Raw genomic sequence first — 19,973 nt, 5'->3', positions numbered from 1 at the left:
AGGGGGTAATATATTGGCAAAGGTAGAAGATTATCTAGCTAACAGGAAACAGAGAGTAGGCATAAATGCATCAATTTCTGGTTGGCAAGATATAATGAGTGGTGTGCCACAGGGATCTGTGTGGGGACCGTAATGTTTAAAATGTATATAAATGATTTGCATGAAGGGACCGAAGGTATGGTTGCTAAATTTGCTGATGACACAAAGATAGGTTGTACAAGAAGTTCTGAAGAGGGCTTAAAGAGGCGACAAGGGGAAATAGATAGGTTAAGTAAGTGGGAAAACTTCTGGCAAATGGAGAATAATGTGCGAAAATGTGAAATTGTCCATTTTGGCAGGAGGAATAAATAGTGAGAGATGGCAGAGTTCTGAGATGCAGATGGATTTGAGTGTCCTGCTGCATGAATGGCAAAAATGTGTGTCTGTAGTTACAGCAAGTAATTAACAAAGCAAGTATAATATTACTGTTTACTGCGAGGGGAATTGAATACAAAATTAAAGATGTCATGCCCAGTTATACAGGGCATTGGTGAGAGCACATCTGGAGTACTGGGTAAAGTATTGGTTTCCTTATTTACGCAAGGATGTATAAGCGTTGGAAGCAGTTCAGAGAAGTTTTACCAGAATAATGGCTGGAATTGGCGGGTTGTCTTATGAGGAAAGATTAGACAGGCTCGGCTTGTATCAGCTGGAGTTTTGAAGAGTAAGAGGCGACTTGATTGAAACTTGTCAGATTCTGAGGGATCTTAGCAGGGTGGTTGTGGGAAGGATATTTCCCCTTGTGGGAGGATCCAGAACTAGGGGTCACTGTTTGAAAATATGGGGTCGCCCATTTTAGACAGAGATGATGAGAATTTATTTTCTCTCAGAGGTCCGTGAAACGTTGGAACTCTCTTCCTCAAAAGGTTGTGGAAGCAGAGTATTTAAATATTTTAAGGCAGAGGTCGATATATTCTTGATAAGGATGGGTGTGAAAGGCTATTTGCGGTAGGCAGGATTGTGGAGTTGAGGTTACAATGAGATCAGCCATGATATTATTGAATGATGGAGCAGACTCGAGGCATCAAATGGCCTACACCTGATCCTAATTCTCATGTTTTATGTATGTTGCTGCAATGCTGAACTGCCTCTACATTCGGCTGACCTTGATATCTATCATCACCATCAACCTCTCCTCGTGTAGGTACAATACAGAACACCCTCTATATTACCCTGGCAGTGAAACCACACTTTCGGCCAAGTGTCAGCATCGAGCACTCCCTAGCTCGGCACAATACAGTGCTCCCTCTACAATACCCTGAAAATGAACCCCAAGTATATACCCAGTGTCAGCATTGAACACTGCCCGTGTCGGAACAATGCAGAGCTCCCTCTACATTTCCCTGACAGTGAAACGCCACTATATACCTAGTGTCAGCAATGAACACTCCAGTGAATGTTGATAGGGAATGTGAGCACCGTGAGAATGCTGCAAGGGAATGTGAGCGCCGTGTGAATGCTGACAGGGAATGTGAGCACCGTGTGAATACCGACTGGGAATGTGAGCACCGTGTGAATGCTGACAGGGAATGTGAGCACCGTGTGAATTCTGACAGGGAATGTGAGCACCATGTGAATGCTGACAGGGAATGTGAGCACCGTGTGAATGCTGACAGGGAATGTGAGCACCGTGTGAATTCTGACAGGGAATGTGAGCACCGTGTGAATGCTGACAGGGAATGTGAGCACCGTGTGAATGCTGACAGGGAATGCGTGCACCGTGTGAATGCTGACAGGGAATGTGAGCACCGTGTGAATACTGACAGGGAATGTGTGCACCGTGTGAAGGCTGACAGGGAATGTGAGCACCGTGTGAATGCTAACAGGGAACGTGAGCACATGTAAATACTGACAGGGAATGTGAGCACCGTGTGAATGCTGCAGGGAATATGGGCACCGTGTGAATGCTGACACGAATATGGGCACCGTGTGAATGCTGACAGGGAATGTGAGCACCGTGTGAATGCTGCAGGGATTATGGGCACCGTGTGAATGCTGACAGGAATATGGGCACCGTGTGAATTCTGACAGGGAATGTGAGCACCGTGTGAATTCTGACAGGGAATGTGAGCACCGTGTGAATTCTGACAGGGAATGTGAGCACCGTGTGAATACTGCAGGGAATGTGAGCACCGTGTGAATTCTGACAGGGAATGTGAGCACCGTGTGAATTCTGACAGGGAATGTGAGCACCGTGTGAATACTGTAGGGAATGTGAGCACCGTGTGAATGCTGACAGGGAATGTGAGCACCGTGTGAATACTGCAGGGAATGTGAGCACCGTGTGAATGCTGACAGGGAATATGAGCACCGTGTGAATACTGACAGGGAATGTGAGCACCGTGTGAATACTGACAGGGAATGTGAGCACCGTGTAAATACTGACAGGGAATATGAGCACCGTGTGAATGCTGACAGGGAATGTGAGCACCGTGTGAATACTGACAGGGAATGTGAGCGCTGTGTGAATGCTGACAGGGAATGTGAGCACCGTGTGAATACTGACAGGGAATGTGAGCACCGTGTGAATGCTGACAGGGAATCTGAGCACCGTGTGATTGCTGCAGGGAATATGAGCACCGTGTGAATACTGACAGGTAATATGAGCACCATGTGAATACTGACAGGGAATGTGAGCACCGTGTGAATGCTGACAGGGAATGTGAGCACCGTGTGAATGCTGCACAGAATGTGAGCACCGTGTGAATACTGACAGGGAATGTGAGCACCGTGTGAATGCTGACAGGGAATGTGAGCACCGTGTGAATACTGACAGGGAATATGAGCGCCGTGTGAATGCTGACAGGGAATGTGAGCACCGTGTAAATACTGACAGGGAATATGAGCACCGTGTGAATGCTGACAGGGAATGTGAGCACCGTGTGAATGCTGACAGTGAATGTGAGCAGCGTGTGAATACTGACAGGGAATATGAGCACCGTGTGAATACTGACAGGGAATGTGAGCACCGTGTGAATACTGACAGGGAATGTGAGCACCGTGTGAATGCTGACAGGGAATGTAAGCACCGTGTGAATTCTGACAGGGAATGTGAGCACCGTGTGAATGCTGACAGGGAATGTGAACACCGTGTGAATGCTGACAGGAAATGTGAGCACCGTGTGAATGCTGACAGGGAATGTGAGCACCGTGTGAATTCTGACAGGGAATGTGAGCACCGTGTGAATGCTGACAGGGAATGTGAGCACCGTGTGAATGCTGACAGGGAATGCGTGCACCGTGTGAATGCTGACAGGGAATGTGAGCACCGTGTGAATACTGACAGGGAATGTGTGCACCGTGTGAAGGCTGACAGGGAATGTGAGCACCGTGTAAATGCTAACAGGGAATGTGAGGACATGTAAATACTGACAGGGAATGTGAGCACCGTGTGAATGCTGCAGGGAATATGGGCACCGTGTGAATGCTGACACGAATATGGGCACCGTGTGAATGCTGACAGGGAATGTGAGCACCGTGTGAATGCTGCAGGGATTATGGGCACCGTGTGAATGCTGACAGGAATATGGGCACCGTGTGAATTCTGACAGGGCATGTGAGCACCGTGTGAATTCTGACAGGGAATGTGAGCACCGTTTGAATTCTGACAGGGAATGTGAGAACGGTGTGAATACTGCAGGGAATGTGAGCACTGTGTGAATACTGCAGGGAATGTGAGCACCGTGTGAATGCTGACAGGGAATGTGAGCACCGTGTGAATGCTGACAGGGAATGTGAGCACCGTGTGAATACTGCAGGGAATGTGAGCACCGTGTGAATGCTGACAGGGAATGTGAGCACCGTGTGAATGCTGACAGGGAATGTGAGCACCGTGTGAATGCTGCAGGGAATGTGAGCACCGTGTGAATGCTGACAGGAAGAGGGGCACCATGTGAATTCTGACAGGGAATATGGGCGCCGTGTGAATGCTGCAGGGAACATGGGCACCGTGTGAATGCTGACAGGAATATGGGCACCATGTGAATGCTGACAGAGAGCGTCATGTGAATGCTGAGAGTAAATGCTGCTTCTCAAAGCTCTCCCATTGAGTGGCGGGAGAGATAAAAATGCAGCTATATGTGTCACAGGGTTAGAACCTATGAATTAGTGTCTCAAACAATACCCAGTTAAAGGAAGAACCATCACCTTGTGTCACAGCGAGAGTGCAAGGGTAGCTGGGTAATAATCACATGACGTGTCCCTCCGTGGCGCGCTTTCAAACCAGTAGCCTTCCGACACAGGAGCTCAATTAAATAGTGAAGGCGGAGCGGCCACCCCCGATGATGTGAAGGCCGGCCGCCAAATCCCCGTCAACGGCATCCAGCGCCACCACACAGGCCGTGGCACCATTTTTAATGAGCTTCAATCTTTGTGCCGGAATGGAATATATTGGTATGGTTCTGAATGAATACTTTGTGTCTGTCTTTAAAAAAGAGGTGGCGTGGGGGGGCGGGGGGAGGCGGGTGATGCATATCCTCTAGTTAAGGAGAAAGACTGTAAATTATTGGAGGTGATGAACATAGGGAGAGAGGAAATGTTAATGGGATTAGCATCCTTGAAGGTTGATAAATCCCCAGGGTCAGATGAAATGCCACCGAGGCTGTTAAAAGAAGCAAGGGAGGAAATATCAGAGAGACTGACTATCCTGTCCTCACTGGATACAGGTGTGGTGCTGGAGGATTGGAGAACTGGTAATGTGTACCTCTGTTTAAAAATGGAGTGAACAACAGACCAAATAATTACAGGCCAGTCAGTCTAACCTCAGTAGTGGACAAATTATTGGAATCTATTCTGAGACAGGATAAACTGACACTGAGAAAGGCTAACCTTAATCAAGGATAGTCAGCATGGCTTTGTTAAGGGTAGATCTTTTTGAGCAACTTGATTGAATTTTTTGAAGAAATTCGAAGGAAGATAAATGAGGGTAGTGCAGTTGATATAGTCTACATGTATTTTAGCAATGCTTTTGACAAGGTCCCACATGGCAGACTGGCTAAAAAAGTAAAATTCCATGGGATCCATGGAAATGCAGCAAGGTGGATACAAAATTGACTCAGTGGCAGGAAACAAAGGTTAATTTTTGATGGCTGTTTTAGCTGTTTGCAGTGGCTTTCCATAAGGCTCAGTACTGGGTCACCTGCTTTTTGTGGTGTATATTAACGATTTGGAAGTAAATATAGGGGGCATGATCAAGAACTTTGCAGACGGTACAATGATTGGCTGTGTGGTAGATAGCGATGAGGATAGCTGTAGGCTGCAGGAAGATATTGGTGGCCTGGTCAGATTGGCAGAAAAGTGTCAAATGGAATTAAACTTGGAGTACTGTGAGGTGTTGCATTTGGGGAGGTCAAACAAGACAAAGGAATACACGATAAATGGGGTAATGCTGAGGGAGTGTACAGGGAGTAAGCAACCTTGTAGTGAATGTCCACATATCCCTGAAGGTAGCAGGACAGGGTGATAATGTGGTTAAGAAGGCATATGGAATCCCTTCCTTCATTAGCCTAGGCATAGAATGCATGAATAGGGAAGTTATGCTAAAACTGTATAACTCATTGGTTAAGCCACAACTTGACTACTGTGTGCAGGTCTGGTCAGCTCATTACAGAAAAAATGTAATTGCACTAGAGCGGGTACAGAGGAGATTTACAAAGATGTTGCCAGGATAGTAAAATGATACTATAGGGAGAGAATGGATCGGCTGCGGTTGTTCCCCTTGGATCAAGACTGAGGGGAGATCTGATTGAAATGTACAAAATTGTGAGAGGCCTGGACAGAGTGGAGGTAAAGGGTCTATTCACCTTAGCAGAGAGTTCAGTGACGAGGGTGCATAGATTTAAAGTGATTGGTAGAACAATTAGAGGGGAGCTGAGGAAAACCCTTTGCACCAAGAGGGTGGTGGGGGTCTGGAACCCACTGCCTGAAAAGATAGTTGAGGCAGAAACCCTCAACACATTCAAAAGGAGTCTGGATAGGCACCGCAAATGCCATAATCTGCAGGGCTATGGACCAAATGCTGGAAGGTGACATTAGAATGTGTGGATCGTTTTTCGGCTGGCACAGACACGATCGGCCAAGTGGCCGCTTTCTGTGCTTTTAACTGTACTAAACTCTGGTGAGACCGCACCTGGAGCATTGCATGCAGTTCTGGTCACCGCATTATAGGAAGGATGTGGAAGCTTTGGAAAGGGTGCAGAGGAGATTTACTAGGATGTTGCCTGGTATGGAGGGAAGGTCTTACGAGGAAAGGCTGAGGGACTTGAGGTTGTTTTCGTTAGAGAGAAGGAGGAGGAGAGGTGACTTAATAGAGCCATATAAGATAATCAGAGGTTTAGATAGGGTGGATAGTGAGAGTCTTTTTCCTCGGATGGTGATGGCTAACACGAGGGGACATAGCTTTAAGTTGAGGGGTGATAGATATAGGACAGATGTTAAATGTAGTTTCTTTACTCAGAGGGTAGTAGGGGCGTGGAATGCCCTGCTTGCAACAGTAGTAGACTCGCCAACTTTAAGGGCATTTAAGTGGTCATTGGATAGACATATGGATGAAAATGGAATAATGTAGTTCTGATGGTTTCACAGGTCGGCGCAACATCGAGGGCCGAAGGGCCTGTACTGTGCTGTAATGTTCTTAAAAAGAACCTTCTTTGATTCTAAGCCCTTCAGTTACATTGTAAATTTTAAAGGTTCCGATCTCCAGGAATTGAAAATAAAATTTTAGGTCAGTTGTCAATCACGTAACCCACCCTCAATGGGTAAATCATACATTGATTGCCCTCTACCGCCATGATCACATTTTATTCGTATCACGAACTTTCCCCCCCACCGCCATTTATTCACTTTGACACTCAACATCTTCCCACCGTTCCCATAGCCGATAATAAATGTTTTCCCTTCTCCTCGACCCCTCCGCCTGAAGGTACGTGAAGGCTGAACGGAGGTGGTAAAATTTCCGTGGGACGTCCGCCACCTGCAGGTGAGTTTATTAACATCTCATTGATGGTCATTTGAATATGGAAATGAAGGACCAGCCACCAGGAGGCGGGGGAGGAGGGGGTCGCACCAAGTTCCCCGTCTGCCAGTAATATGTGGCGGGCCCTGCTCGATGCCATAGCTCTAGTTGGCCCTCGCCCCACAACATTTTACCAGCCTCCGCACCTGACCCACAGTGTCCAGGGACCGGTACAAATCAGCCCCAGATTTCAGTTCAGAACATCCTGGGCTGGATTTTGTTCCCAGTCTGACAACGGTTTCCATGGTGGGTGAGGTGGGAGGGCGAGTGGAAGGGTTGAACGGTGAATGAGAGTGGTTTCATCCCCCACGGATCCTGACACTGCGATTGTCAAGACCGATCTTCCAGGTAGTGGAGAAGGTCCATGGCGTCCCCTCTGTGGCTCTGTGATGGGACAGAGTTAGCATGTTTCAATTCTTTTTCTACATTCATTTAAATGGAATTTCCCACGTTCCTACCAGCCGTTTAAATCTTCAGCTCGACGTGTGAAACCCACGTGCCTTCACTTCCCTGGTGCTACTGAGGCGAGTGTTCTCGGTACATGGAGAGGCTGGTCAGTAATGTTCAGTTCTTATTCTTTTCTGTAGTGAACACAGACATTTACAGTGAAGTAAAATCACCAGGGATGAGGGGAGTTTGAATTCTGCAACTGCTTTTTGTCTATCGGCAAGGTCAGGGGGAAATGATCCAATTTGCATTTGTCTCTTTGCAAGGGGATGGAGAAAGGACCGACTCTGCATTTTTCTGTCAGGAGGGTCAGAGGTAAAGGGGACACTCTGCATTTGTCTATCCAGCAAGGGGACGGGGAAAGGGGACCTCGTGCAATTGTCGATCACCAAAAGGAGGGGAAAACAATCCACTGCAGTTGTCAATGGACAAAGGGGAGAGGGAAAGGATCCAGTCTGCATTTGTCTGTTTGCAAGGGGAGGGGGAAGAATCTACTCTGCATTTGTCTGTCGGAAGGGGGAGAGGGAAAGGATCCACTCTGCATTTAACTATCAGCAAGGGGGGAGAAAGGTTCCACTCCGCATTTAACTATCAGCAAGGGGGGAGAAAGGATCCCCTCTGCATTTGTCTGTAGTCAAGGGGAGGGGGAAAGGATCCACTCTGCATTTGTCAGTCGGGAGGGGGAGGGTGAAAGGATTGCGGTCTGCATTTGACTGTCAGGGGGGGGGTGGAGGAAGGGATCCACTCTGAATTTATTTGCCGGGAGGGGAAGTGACCCGCTCTGCATTTGACGGTCGGGAGAAAGAGAGGGAAAGGATCCACTCTGCATGTGTCTATCGGCAAGAGGAGGAGGAACGAATCCACTCTGCATTTGTCTGTCGGGAGGGTGAGGGTGAAAGGGATCCACTCTGTAATTGACTGTAAAAGTTTCTATAGGTAAGTGACGAGAAAAAGATTGGTGAAGGCAAATGTAAGTCCCTTACAATCAGAAACAGGGGAATGTATTATGGGGAACAAAGAAATGGCTGACCAGCTAAATGCATACTTTGGTTCAGTCTTCACAAAGGAGGACATAGATATCATACCAGAAATTTTGGGGAACACAGGGTTCAGTGAGCAGGAGGAATGGAAGGAAATAAGTAATAGCAGAGAAATGGTGTTCGGGAAATTGATGGAATTAAAGGCCGATAAATTCCCAGGGCCTGCTAAACTACATGCCAGAGTATTTAAGGAAGTGTCCCTCGGAATTGTGGATGCATTGGTGGTCATCCTCGAAGATTCTACAGACTCTGGAATAGTTCCTTCTGATTGGAGGTAGCTAATGTAACTCTACTATTTAAAAAAAGGAAGGTAGAGAGAAAACAGGGAATTATAAACCAGTCAGCCTGACGTTGGTAGTGGGGAAAATTCTACAGTCCTTTATCAAAGATTTGATAGCAGAGCACTTGGAGAACAGTGGTAGAGTCGGACATAGTCAACATGGACTTACGAAAGGGAAATCATGCTTGATACATCTACTGGAATTCTTAAAGGATGTAACTGGTAGACTTGATGAGGGGGTAGACAGTGGATGTGGTTCATTTGGACTTTCAGAAGGCTTTCAACAAAGTCCTACAAAAGAGATTAGCATGTAACATTAAAGCACATGGGATTGGTAGTAGTGCATTTTAATGCATAGAAAATTGGTTTTCGGACAGCAAACAAAGTGTAAGGATAGATGGGTCTTATTCCAAATGGCAGGCAGTGACTAGAGGTGTATGGCAGGGATTGGTGCTAGGACCACAGCTATTAACAATATACATTAATGATTTAGATGATGGAACTAAATGTAACATCTCCAAATTTGCAGATGACATAAAACTGGGCGGAATGGTGAGTTGTAAGGAGGATGCAGAAAATCTTCAGGGTGATTTGGACAAGTTGCGTGAGTGGGCAAATGCATGGCAGATGCAGTATAATGTGGATACTTGTGACATTATCCACTTTAGCAGCAAAAAACAGGAAGGCAGATTATTATCTGAATGGCGATAAACTAAGAGAGGGGAATATGCAACGAGACCGGGGTTTTCTCGTACACTGTTTCGATGAAGGGTCACTGACCCGAAACTTTAACTCTGCTTCTCTTTCAACAGATGCTGCCAGACCTGCTGAGTGGTTCCAGCATTTCTTGATTTTATTTTCCCGTACACAGTTCGTTGAAGGTAAGCTTGCAGGTGCAACAGGCAGTAAAAAAGTCAAATGGTATGTTGGCTTTCATAGCGAGATAGTTCGAGTACAGAAGCAGGGATGTCTTGCTACAATTATACAGGGCCTTGGTGAGGCCACACCTGGAGTATTGTGTGCAGTTTTGCTTTCCTTATCTGAGGAAATATGTTCTTGCTATAGAAGGAGTGTAGCAAAGTTTAACCAGACTGATTCCTGGGATGGCGGGACTGACATATGAGGAGACATTGCGTCAGTTCGGATTATATTCGCTGAAGTTCAGAAGCGTGATTGGAGATCTCATAGAAACTTATAAAATGCTAAGACTACTTGACAGGGTAGAGGCAGAAATGATATTCAAGCTGGTGGGGGAGTCCAGAAGCAGGGGTCATAGTCTAAGGAGACGGGGTAAATATTTCAGGACTGAGATGAGGAGAAATTACTTCACCCAGAGATTGGTGAGCCTGTGGAATTCACTACCACAGAAGGCAGTTGAGGCTAAAACATTGTATAGTTTCAAGAAGGAGTTAGATACAGCTGTTAGGGCGAAAGGAATCAAAGGATATGGGGGGGTCAGCGGGGACAGGCTACTGAGTTGCATGATCAGCTATGATTGTAATGAATGGTGGAGCAGTCTCGAAGGGCCAAGTGGCCCACTCCTGCCCCTATTTTATATATTTCTATTTCTGTCGGGCAGGGAAGTGGAAGGGATCCGCTCTGCAATTTCCAAGTGGCCCATTTCCCCCTCTCCTTGCCGAGCGACAAATGCAATGTATGCACTTTCTCCCTGCCCCTCTAGACAGACAAATGCCAGGTGGATGCTTTCCCCCTCCCCTTGCTGATCGACAAATGCAGAGTCTATCCTTTCCCCCTACCCATTCCGGACAGACAAATGCAGAGTGGACACCTCCCCACTCCCCTTGCTGAATGGCAAATGCAGAGTGGATCCTTTCCCCCGCCCGTTGCCGATAGGGCAAATGCAGAGTGGATCCCTTCCCTCTCCTCTTGCCGTCAGTAAAAACACCCACTCCCCTTCTAATGGCACCTTCCCATGCAAATACTGGAGATGCATCACCTGCACTTTCACGTCCTCTCGTTCAACCATCAGGGCTCCAAACACTCTTTCCAGGTGAAGCAGTAGTTTATCTGTACTTGCACAGTGGTGTAGTGGTTAGCACTGCAGCCTCATAACTCCAGAGATCTCGGTTTAGTTCTGGGTATTGCCCTTGTGGAGTTTGCAAGTTCTCCCTGTGACTTTGTGGGTTTCTGCCAGGTGCTCTGGTTTCCTCACACAACAAAAGACTTGCACGTTGATAGGTGAATTGGCCATTGTAAATTGCCCTAGTGTAGGTACGTGGAAGGAGAATGGTAGGGAATATGGAGTTAATGTAGGATTGGTATAAATGGGTGATTGTTGGTCGGCACAGACTCGGTGGGTCGCAGTGCTTCTTTCAATGTTGTACCTCGAAACAAATAAATATCGTATTGAAAATAATTGTCCTTTACACAGAGGAAACCAAGCACATGTTCTGTTACTGCTTTGTTGAGCACTTCCAATAAGTCTGTAAACGTGATGCTTAGCTCCCAGTCACTTGCCATTATAATTCCCTGCCCCATTCCCATGCTGATGTTTCTCTCACGGCCTGCCACACTGCTTCAATCTTCCGGAATCAGCGTCAACTTCAAAAACTCACATGATAACTACTCCTCCATTTGTTTTTGACAGCGGGCGTTGGGAATGATTCCGCTCTTTATTTAAGGCCTTCCACCCTATCACAGTTATTCTCTTTCGTTCCTTCATTCCTTTCCTCTGTTCCCCTTTTCCCAGCCTCTGTTCTTACATAAATACTGCTGCAACAGAACACTTCATAGTTCTGAAGAAAATTCTCCAGCCGGGAATTTTAATTCTGTTCCTCTTTCTAAAAGTTCTACCTTGCCTACAAGGTAGTACCAGAACTTGCTGTTAATTTCTCAGCTTCCCAGCCTCCGCAGGATTTTGCCTTTTTACAGAATAAAATATCATGGAGAAATGAAGAAGTGAGGTTGTAATTGAATGTAAAGAGAAAGAAATAAATGCAATAGAAACATGACTTTGGAGAGGCTGGCAAAAAAGGGCTATGAGGGGATGAGAAAAGTGATCTCATTAGAAATACATTTTGTAACTTGCTGCCTTGATGTCGAGGGCAGCCACCTCGATTACCATTACCACCATTACCAGCAATAGAGCCATCACTGTTTTTCTTGCCCACTTTTCTTGTATAAGCCCATGCAGAGCGGCAATGTATTTCTGAATCGTTCCTCTCAGAAATGCCGCACAATTATACTCCATATAAGGACTGTGTAGCTTTGGAGGGTAACTTGCCAAATCATTGAGGAAACGTGATCACTCAGTGAGACTGTCTGGAGAATCAGATCACAAAGACACACTGACTGGTAATCAGAAGTTCCAAACATTCACCATCGTTGAACTGTGCAGGGAGGGATGTGATGTGTTCCTTGTAAGCATTACGGAATGTGTTTTATAAAAGTTGATCCTTTGGAATCAACAAAGAATTTCCATTACCGAAATATATGAAAAGCATCTCACAGTTCTGCAGGACCTCAGAACAGTCACTGTGTGTTTTGCTGTTCTGTTGAACTGAGAGGAAGCGCCTGACATTGTGATGATTTCTGTGATATAAACATACTGCTGCAGGACATTTCACCACGGACTTTGAACATAGCTACATAAAATCCACAAGGCCAAAGTATCGGGGGAAGAATTTTTGTGCAATATCATTGATCAGTGGGAAAATGTGACAGCTTAGTGACTGAAAATAAACTGATCTTTTATTACAAAGACTGAATCACAGTACAAAGATATGGTAATCTGTGTACACTTTCCAAAATGTAAAACCCAAAATATCAACAGGTCACGATAAATGACTAAGTTCAAATCAATCAGCAAAGTTAGGTACAGTAGGAGCATCAATTCTCCCTGTGGTTTTAAAGTAGAATCGATGAACTCGTGAAATGTTCAGGCTGTTTTCTCTACCTGCATATATAGGTTAATGAAACAGTAAGACTGTTAATAATCAAGTCAGGCGAGTGAGGCTGTGTTACTGCAAACGGTTAACTCGTTGTGATCCAATCACCAGGAATGTAGCCTCTATCAATGTCATTTGTTAACTCCCTATGATTCAATGCAAAGATGGGAGCTGAAGGTAGATGGTTGTTTCAATAAACTGTCCACTGTAACTCAATAATTAAAAATTAACGTCAGTCTGATATATCCTGGAGTGAAAGTAGAACTGGAGAATGAAAAGTGTTTGAAGATCTAATGCTGACCAATAAATTAGGACAGTTGAGTGTCACTATAAAGTTACCACTAGTAGAAAACCTTGAAATGAATTCATTCCCCGGATGTAAAGCAACAACTCTCCTCAAATGGGCATTTAACCACAGAATTCACAAATTGTATTGGAATCAGGCTAATCACCCTCATAACTTTGCCATCCACTCACTGGTTTCTGCAGGGGTATCGGGTCCTATCACAATATGATAGGTTTGTCCCCCAGAGTTATGCTTTTCAGGTATCAAACAGACTTACAATACAGTAAGTATGAGATATGGGTGTTGACAGCAACTGGTTGCCACAGCAATTACTCGTACTTAACAATGGTGGTTTAAGATGTTTGGTGTGGATCTCCTGTATCTGTGAGAAGCCGGCCAATCCTGTCAGTCATAAATACTGGCACTTTATTCATTTTGAGTTACAGCACTGGAACAGGCCCTTCGGCCCTCTCAGTCTGTGCCGATTAACAACCATCCATTTATGCTAATCCTAAATTAATCCCATATCCCCTACCTAAACTCGGGGCAATTTATAATGGTCGATTTACCTATCAACCTGCAAGTCTTTGGCTGTGGGAGCAAACCGGAGCACCTGGCAGAAACCCACACGGTCACAGGGAGAAATTACATTCAGGCAGCACCCAGACCTGAACCCGGGTCACTGGAGCTGTGAGGCTGCGGTGCAAACCACTGCAGCACTGCGCCGCCCTGCTTAGCCATGAATATCCTGAAAATGGTGCAAGTAACGAAGGAACATCCGGTAAGCACTGATATTCGGATGTAACTTATGCCACACAGGTAGGATCCTATCTCAACGTTGAAATTCGAGGATATCCTTGTCAACACGGTAATTTCTGAGTATCTCTGTCAATAGATAACATTAACGGGACACAATAAATACTGACAGATGCAAGGTCTCCTGTAACGAAAATCTTATGGATCCAGAAGATATTACCAGACTCGCAGAGATACTTTTCAATTGTTGCCACTTCAATGGACAAATTGTTTTCGTTGATAAGCAATCCCAGAACCGTCTTTCGATACCATAAATCCAGAGGACTATTTGTAAATTCTGAGAATGCCATACGATTCCATCAAAACAGGAACATAGTCTCACTCCCAGTATTCCCTTGCAAATAAATTCTCGCACCTGAGGGATTCCCTGTACACAGAACTCCCAATCCAGGGGTGTCATGTAATTGTTCAAATGTCGAGATTTACTTACCAGGAACACAAGAGCCGCTAATATACGTTGTTAAATGGTAAAAAAAATATATAGTGAAGCATGCTTCACACAGTTAATAACTGAATATTGCAGTGCTTTGGCAATTGTCGTGTATCTATTGTTCATTTGAGGCTACCATACGCAGACGAGCCTGCAGAGGGAGCCTAAAGAGAAAGGGAAAGAAAACAGAGTAAAGAAGAATCCATTATGTTCAATAGTTTGCTGACTCGTTCCTCAGTCTTTTCCTCATATGTCTTACTAAACTCTGCTAAACTACAGGCCAGTCCAGAGACCATCAGAGTCATTGATTCTTACATAGACAGACAGCAGTAATGAGGTGGTTAATTAAAGAAAAAGACAGTTAAATGGAGTTCACTGAATTAATAGTTGGAGATGGTGGCTCACAAGGAACTAACGAGCAGAGGTAGCACAACTTGTTGACACTCTGAACTGCCATATGTATCATAATTTCTAAATATACTGTATGGCAATTTGAATATAGACATTGAAACTCGCAGATCATACTCTTCCAGGCTATTGTTCTCAGATGTTGTTCCATTCTCCCCCTCTTTGTAAAGCTGCATGAACCTGGCAGTCACTGATGCCATGGTAGAGTAACATTGCAAGTAGAATCTTATTTGCATCAAAGAGAAACCTCGCAGTGACACAATTAGGTCCCTTGGAAAGTGCCATGAATTACAGTCGCTAAACAACAAGGTCAGTGACATGCTTTCTTCTGAACACGTTATATGTCAAACAGTGTACTTGCCCATATACTGTGCAGACGTGAATTGAAACTTTCCAAAGCCCAGAATATAATTTGATTGACTGCTCTACTGGTGAAAACAGGACAGCGCTATAGTTACTTTGGTATAATACTGTCCATTCATGCCGGTGGATTCTGAACAGTGCCATGCTTGCATTTAAATAGTACTGCCTCCCTCTGCTAGTGAATACTGCACTGTACAATTGTTGCATTTTTACAGTAATACCTCCATCCTTTTGTAGGTATGACAGTGTAGCATTATATTTATAAAGCAATGATAAGTGCAAGGACTACATTGATACTGTAATGTCGACCTCATTTGGTGAAGACCAGTTTGTACCTCTGTTGGAGAAGACGAAACAGTGCACTGGCTACATTTGCACAGTGATATCCTCGTCTCATTGGAATAAGAATAGTGCATTGGTTATTGTTGCGATCAGGTGATGAGGGTCACAGTACACCCCATTTGTCCTTCCCCTCATTTGACCGCTGCAGGGTTTATTCCATTTTAAACAGTGGATGTACTAAATACTCCAGTGAGTGTTTTACCCTTTTCCTTTGTTGCGATCGTAAAAGAACCAATTGGGCAGGTTTGCTTGAGTTTAAACAAGGAAGAGGTGAGTTTATTATCCTTAATAATCATATCTAAAAAAATAAACTTACACCACACATTCACACACGCACACAGACACACACACACACACCTATATTACAGCGTGATAAGAAGTTGATTGGTGTTTGGATTAGAGTCCAGAACGCAGTCTGTGGAGTTGGAGGATTCCGTTGTCTTCCAGCAGAAGTTGTGTTCTTGAAGTCTTCAGCTAGAAAATGTGCATTTTGTAGCTGACCCACTGGTTCAGGCTTTTTTCTTGTAGGCACAATTGTTGGAGGATTTCTTCCCCTTATATATTTGTCCTGTATCCAGCAAACAGCAGCAGGTTTTGCTTGCCCCACACGAGGTCTTCTGGAGAGAGAGAAAGAAACACCCCTCATGGCATCTGCACGGAATGAGTCACTGGCTTGTGTGTTTTGTGCAAGGCGTATCTTCCAGCGTTCACAGAGATGGACTGATGGTCACATGACTGCCTCAGTGTATTGTCTGGAACCTTCTAATGGGATTCAAGTTAAGTAATGTCAGTCCCTCAGGCCTCAGGATGTTAACGTTTACACCTGGAGGATTGGATTGGCTCTTTCAAGGCTAATGTTCTAGGCTGGCTCTGTCCGGCCTTCTAATGAAAAGAATCTCCTGTGATTAACTCTGCAGAACAAGTCATTATTTTCTGTACAGGCCCATCAGACATGTGTCTCCTCTTTGAGGCCTTGGAAAGTGCAAGGTGTTCAAATACAAATTGTGGTGGCCATCATGTCTGCCAGCTTTTTAAAAAACGTTATCTGTTGAATTGCAGCTTATTCTGTTTCATTAAACGTTTAAAGTAGGTTTACAATCCATGAATTAAAAAAAAAACTTTTGATAGCAGGTATTCTTGACATTATGTTTAATATCATAATGCTTACCGCCACTGGTAGATCCACTTCCATAAACTGCACCAATGGCTCCAACTGATGCAATATGTGCTTTCACATGAGACACCGTAAATTTATCCAGTATTTCTAAACTGTTTCAAGGTCAAGAAAATAAATCTACACCGCATCTATAGAATGGCACATGGAACATCAACTGGCCACTAACCATAAACGGACAGTATTTTCATGAACTGACCTCCTACGGACAAACTGAACAAGTTCATATAAACTGACCCCAGCCATACATCTAAACTATTCAAAAATGTTGCGTGACTCATTCACTGAACAGTTCTCCAAAGCTGACACATCGCAACAAAATACATAACCATTGACATCGATTTGTTTTGTGAAGGGTTCTCTTCTTTTCTTCTTGTCCTAAATGAACATCTCTTTATGGGAGCTGCGGAAAATTGTAGGTGCCTCTCCACTGTCACAGCTATGAGTTTGCTTATCCTGCCCAGTACTAATATTTCGCTTTTACTGTCTCTGCTGACAGATTCCTCTACACGGCTGGGCCTTTCAGAAGCAGGAGAACTACGCCAGCAATACCAATCTGAACAGTCACCCCTCATACTTCAGCACGCACCAGTTCAGCATTTAGCACAATGCATGGGAATGATGGTGAGATAGCACAGTCTGTACATGGTGACGTTCACATCACAAGCGAGTAGCACTGGCAGTGATGAAAGGTGCAGCAGAGGACAGAGGAGGCAGGTGAGTGAGCCCTGACCCAAACATTGCTGAAGAGTTTGGGGATTGCCAATTCAATGCCTGAGTCTTCACGCAAAGGAAATTTGAATAGTACCAGCAGAGAACGGTTGCGTGGGTAACCTGTCAAAGACTTTCCACATCATGGATGAGACTATGGAGGAGCCAACAGTTTATGACTGGCATCTGGACGTTCCTGTTGATGGAACGAGTTGCCTGTTTTCTGTTATAGAGCGTGTGCTGTCCTCTACGGGAGCTGCAGTGAGGCTAGCAATGCAAGAACCCTGGTAACCACCAAGGCCAGGTTTGATTGATGACCAACCTGCTGCTATTGGGGCTTTGGTTTCGACAGTCCCTTCCAGCCTCGAAAAGTAGAGAAGCACCGTTGACAGATTTAGTGGTTCGAATGGAGATGAGTTTTGGTCGGCTTACTGATGCCCTTAAGTTTTCTCTCATGCAGATCAGTGAGAGATAATGCACAGCCTCATGGGAGCAGACTGGCACGACGGGAGCTGCAGACAGTGTCCTCTTTTAAGATGGAAGTGCATCTGTGCCCTTGATGGACCCTCGTTCCATACCCATGCAGGCACCAGCAAGTTAGTCCAGATGCACTAACCTGAAGCCAGTCCCATTCTCTGTCGCGCCCCCAAAAATGCCAGTTGCAAATATCTGCAGTGCCATTTTTACGACTGTAGCAAGCGTCCACCACGCTGAAATAAAAGGGGCAGCTCTATAATTAGAAAACACGCAGCCTTCAAGGAAAGACTATAGGGTGGCACATGAATAAATATTAATTTGAGTGCAATTTGTTTACGTAATATTAGTCAAACGTTTATCCGTTTCAATTTGTCCAACTTGTTTTGTTAATAATTTAGGGCCTTCACGGTATGTGGGCATGTGAATGCCTCAAGCAGAGATTTTCTCTGTTCTGGTGCAGTGGAGATTTGAGCTGAATGTAGGAGAAGAATCATTATCGTGGATCACTTGGTGCAGGGGTCGGGGGGAGGGGTGTGAGCAGCATTTCAATACAGCCGATGTTGAATCACTTGTTCTTAGACTTCTTATGTTACACGCTGCTTCACCGTGCAAGGCCAGGCACCACATGGTCAGCTTTCGGTGTGGTCTCCAATTCTGCTACCCAATGACAGTGTAGTGACTGGCATGACAGAGCCATCTCTCAGTGTGGGCTCCAGGTCTGGCTGCTGACACAGGGCAGTGGGAGGGAAATATGAAATATCTGTCATGGAGGACCACATATCTGCCAATGTGGTAAGAAAGAGGAAGGTTGATCCCAGGGTGACTGCAACTGTCGTGAGTCAATAGGGGATCCCCACACCGAGCATGAACTCAGACTTCCTCCAATTCAACTTACTCATCCATTGCCAATACCCGCTATTCAAAAATACAGGAGCGTTATTAAGGCTGAAAAGTGCCAATAGAAAGCAGACGTGTTCATTGAGGCCTCATCCAATCGCCGTTTGGTCTCTGCAGAATAGACTCCATTTTGAATAACGAATACCATGTACTCAGTTTTAAAAAAGTACATTTATATGCCTGTTTCATCCAGAAAGAATGTGTGGGACACTCTCTGTGAAAAGGGAGGAGGAGAAAGAACAGGTGTTGCATCATCCGACACTTGCATGAGATGTTTTTTGCGGGAAGAGGAGTGATTCTGGGATTGACAAAGGACTAAACTAGAGCTTTAGAGAGGGAATAGTGCCTTTCGATTGTTGATAGGGGAGGGGAGGGAATGATGCCTTTAGTGGTCACAAGGCACTGGAGGTGGCAGAAATTGAAGGAAACTGTTGAATATGTAGGTGTTGCTGTGGAAAGTGAGGACAAGGCGAACTGGATCATGGCTCTGGTGGTGACAAGAAGGGGTGTGGGCGGAATTGCAGATTATGTGCCTGAAGAAGGGAACTGTTCAGCTGAGCGAAGACAGAAGCCAATTCGGAAATGATGATGCGGAAGGTGGCATCGTTGGAACTACTGTGACAGAGACGTAGATACCTGAAGAAGGCAACAGAGACCTGACACGAAGCAGGATGGAGGAAGTAGGGGTGCATAATCAAGGTAGGTCTCTGAGTTGGTGGCTACAGATAGACATTGTGAGCTACCTGCCTATCCTCAGTTATGGAGATAGTAACTCGAGGAATCGAATTGGGGATGGGTCGTGTAAAGGTAAGGTAGGCATGGCAGCTGGAAGCAAAGTTAATTCCTTTCAGTTGAGAACGAGGTCAGGAAACTACACTGAAATCGTCATCAATGTACCCAAACAAGATGCCGTGTGCTGGTGGGAGTTAAAGGTATCAAAGGAGTGGGTGGCGAGGCGAGTGATAACGATGCAGAGAGGCTGCACTTCCTAGTCAGAGATACAGGTGTAGGTGGAAGATACATCCTGGTAAAAGATGGACTGTAAAGCGACTGGACATCCCGGTGTGGGATGGTAAAGTAGAGACCTGAATATTTTGAATGGGCTAAGTTGCAGATGGTTTGAACATCCTGGTAAGAGATGGAAGTATTGATGGTATGGCCGTCCTGATGAGGGATGGAGTTGTAGCGTTCCGAATTTCTTGAATGGATTGAGTTTTAAAGGGATTGATCGTCCTGGTGAGAGATAGAGTTTTAGCAGAATTACATGCTCTAGAGAGAGAAAGAGAAGTATAAAGGGAAAGAACATCTTGGTGAGAGATGTAAATGTACAGTGTTTGGACGGC

The sequence above is a fragment of the Heterodontus francisci genome, unplaced genomic scaffold (assembly GCF_036365525.1).
Source record: "Heterodontus francisci isolate sHetFra1 unplaced genomic scaffold, sHetFra1.hap1 HAP1_SCAFFOLD_236, whole genome shotgun sequence".
Lineage (NCBI taxonomy): Eukaryota > Metazoa > Chordata > Chondrichthyes > Heterodontiformes > Heterodontidae > Heterodontus > Heterodontus francisci.
Note: the sequence above shows the minus strand (reverse complement) of the source record.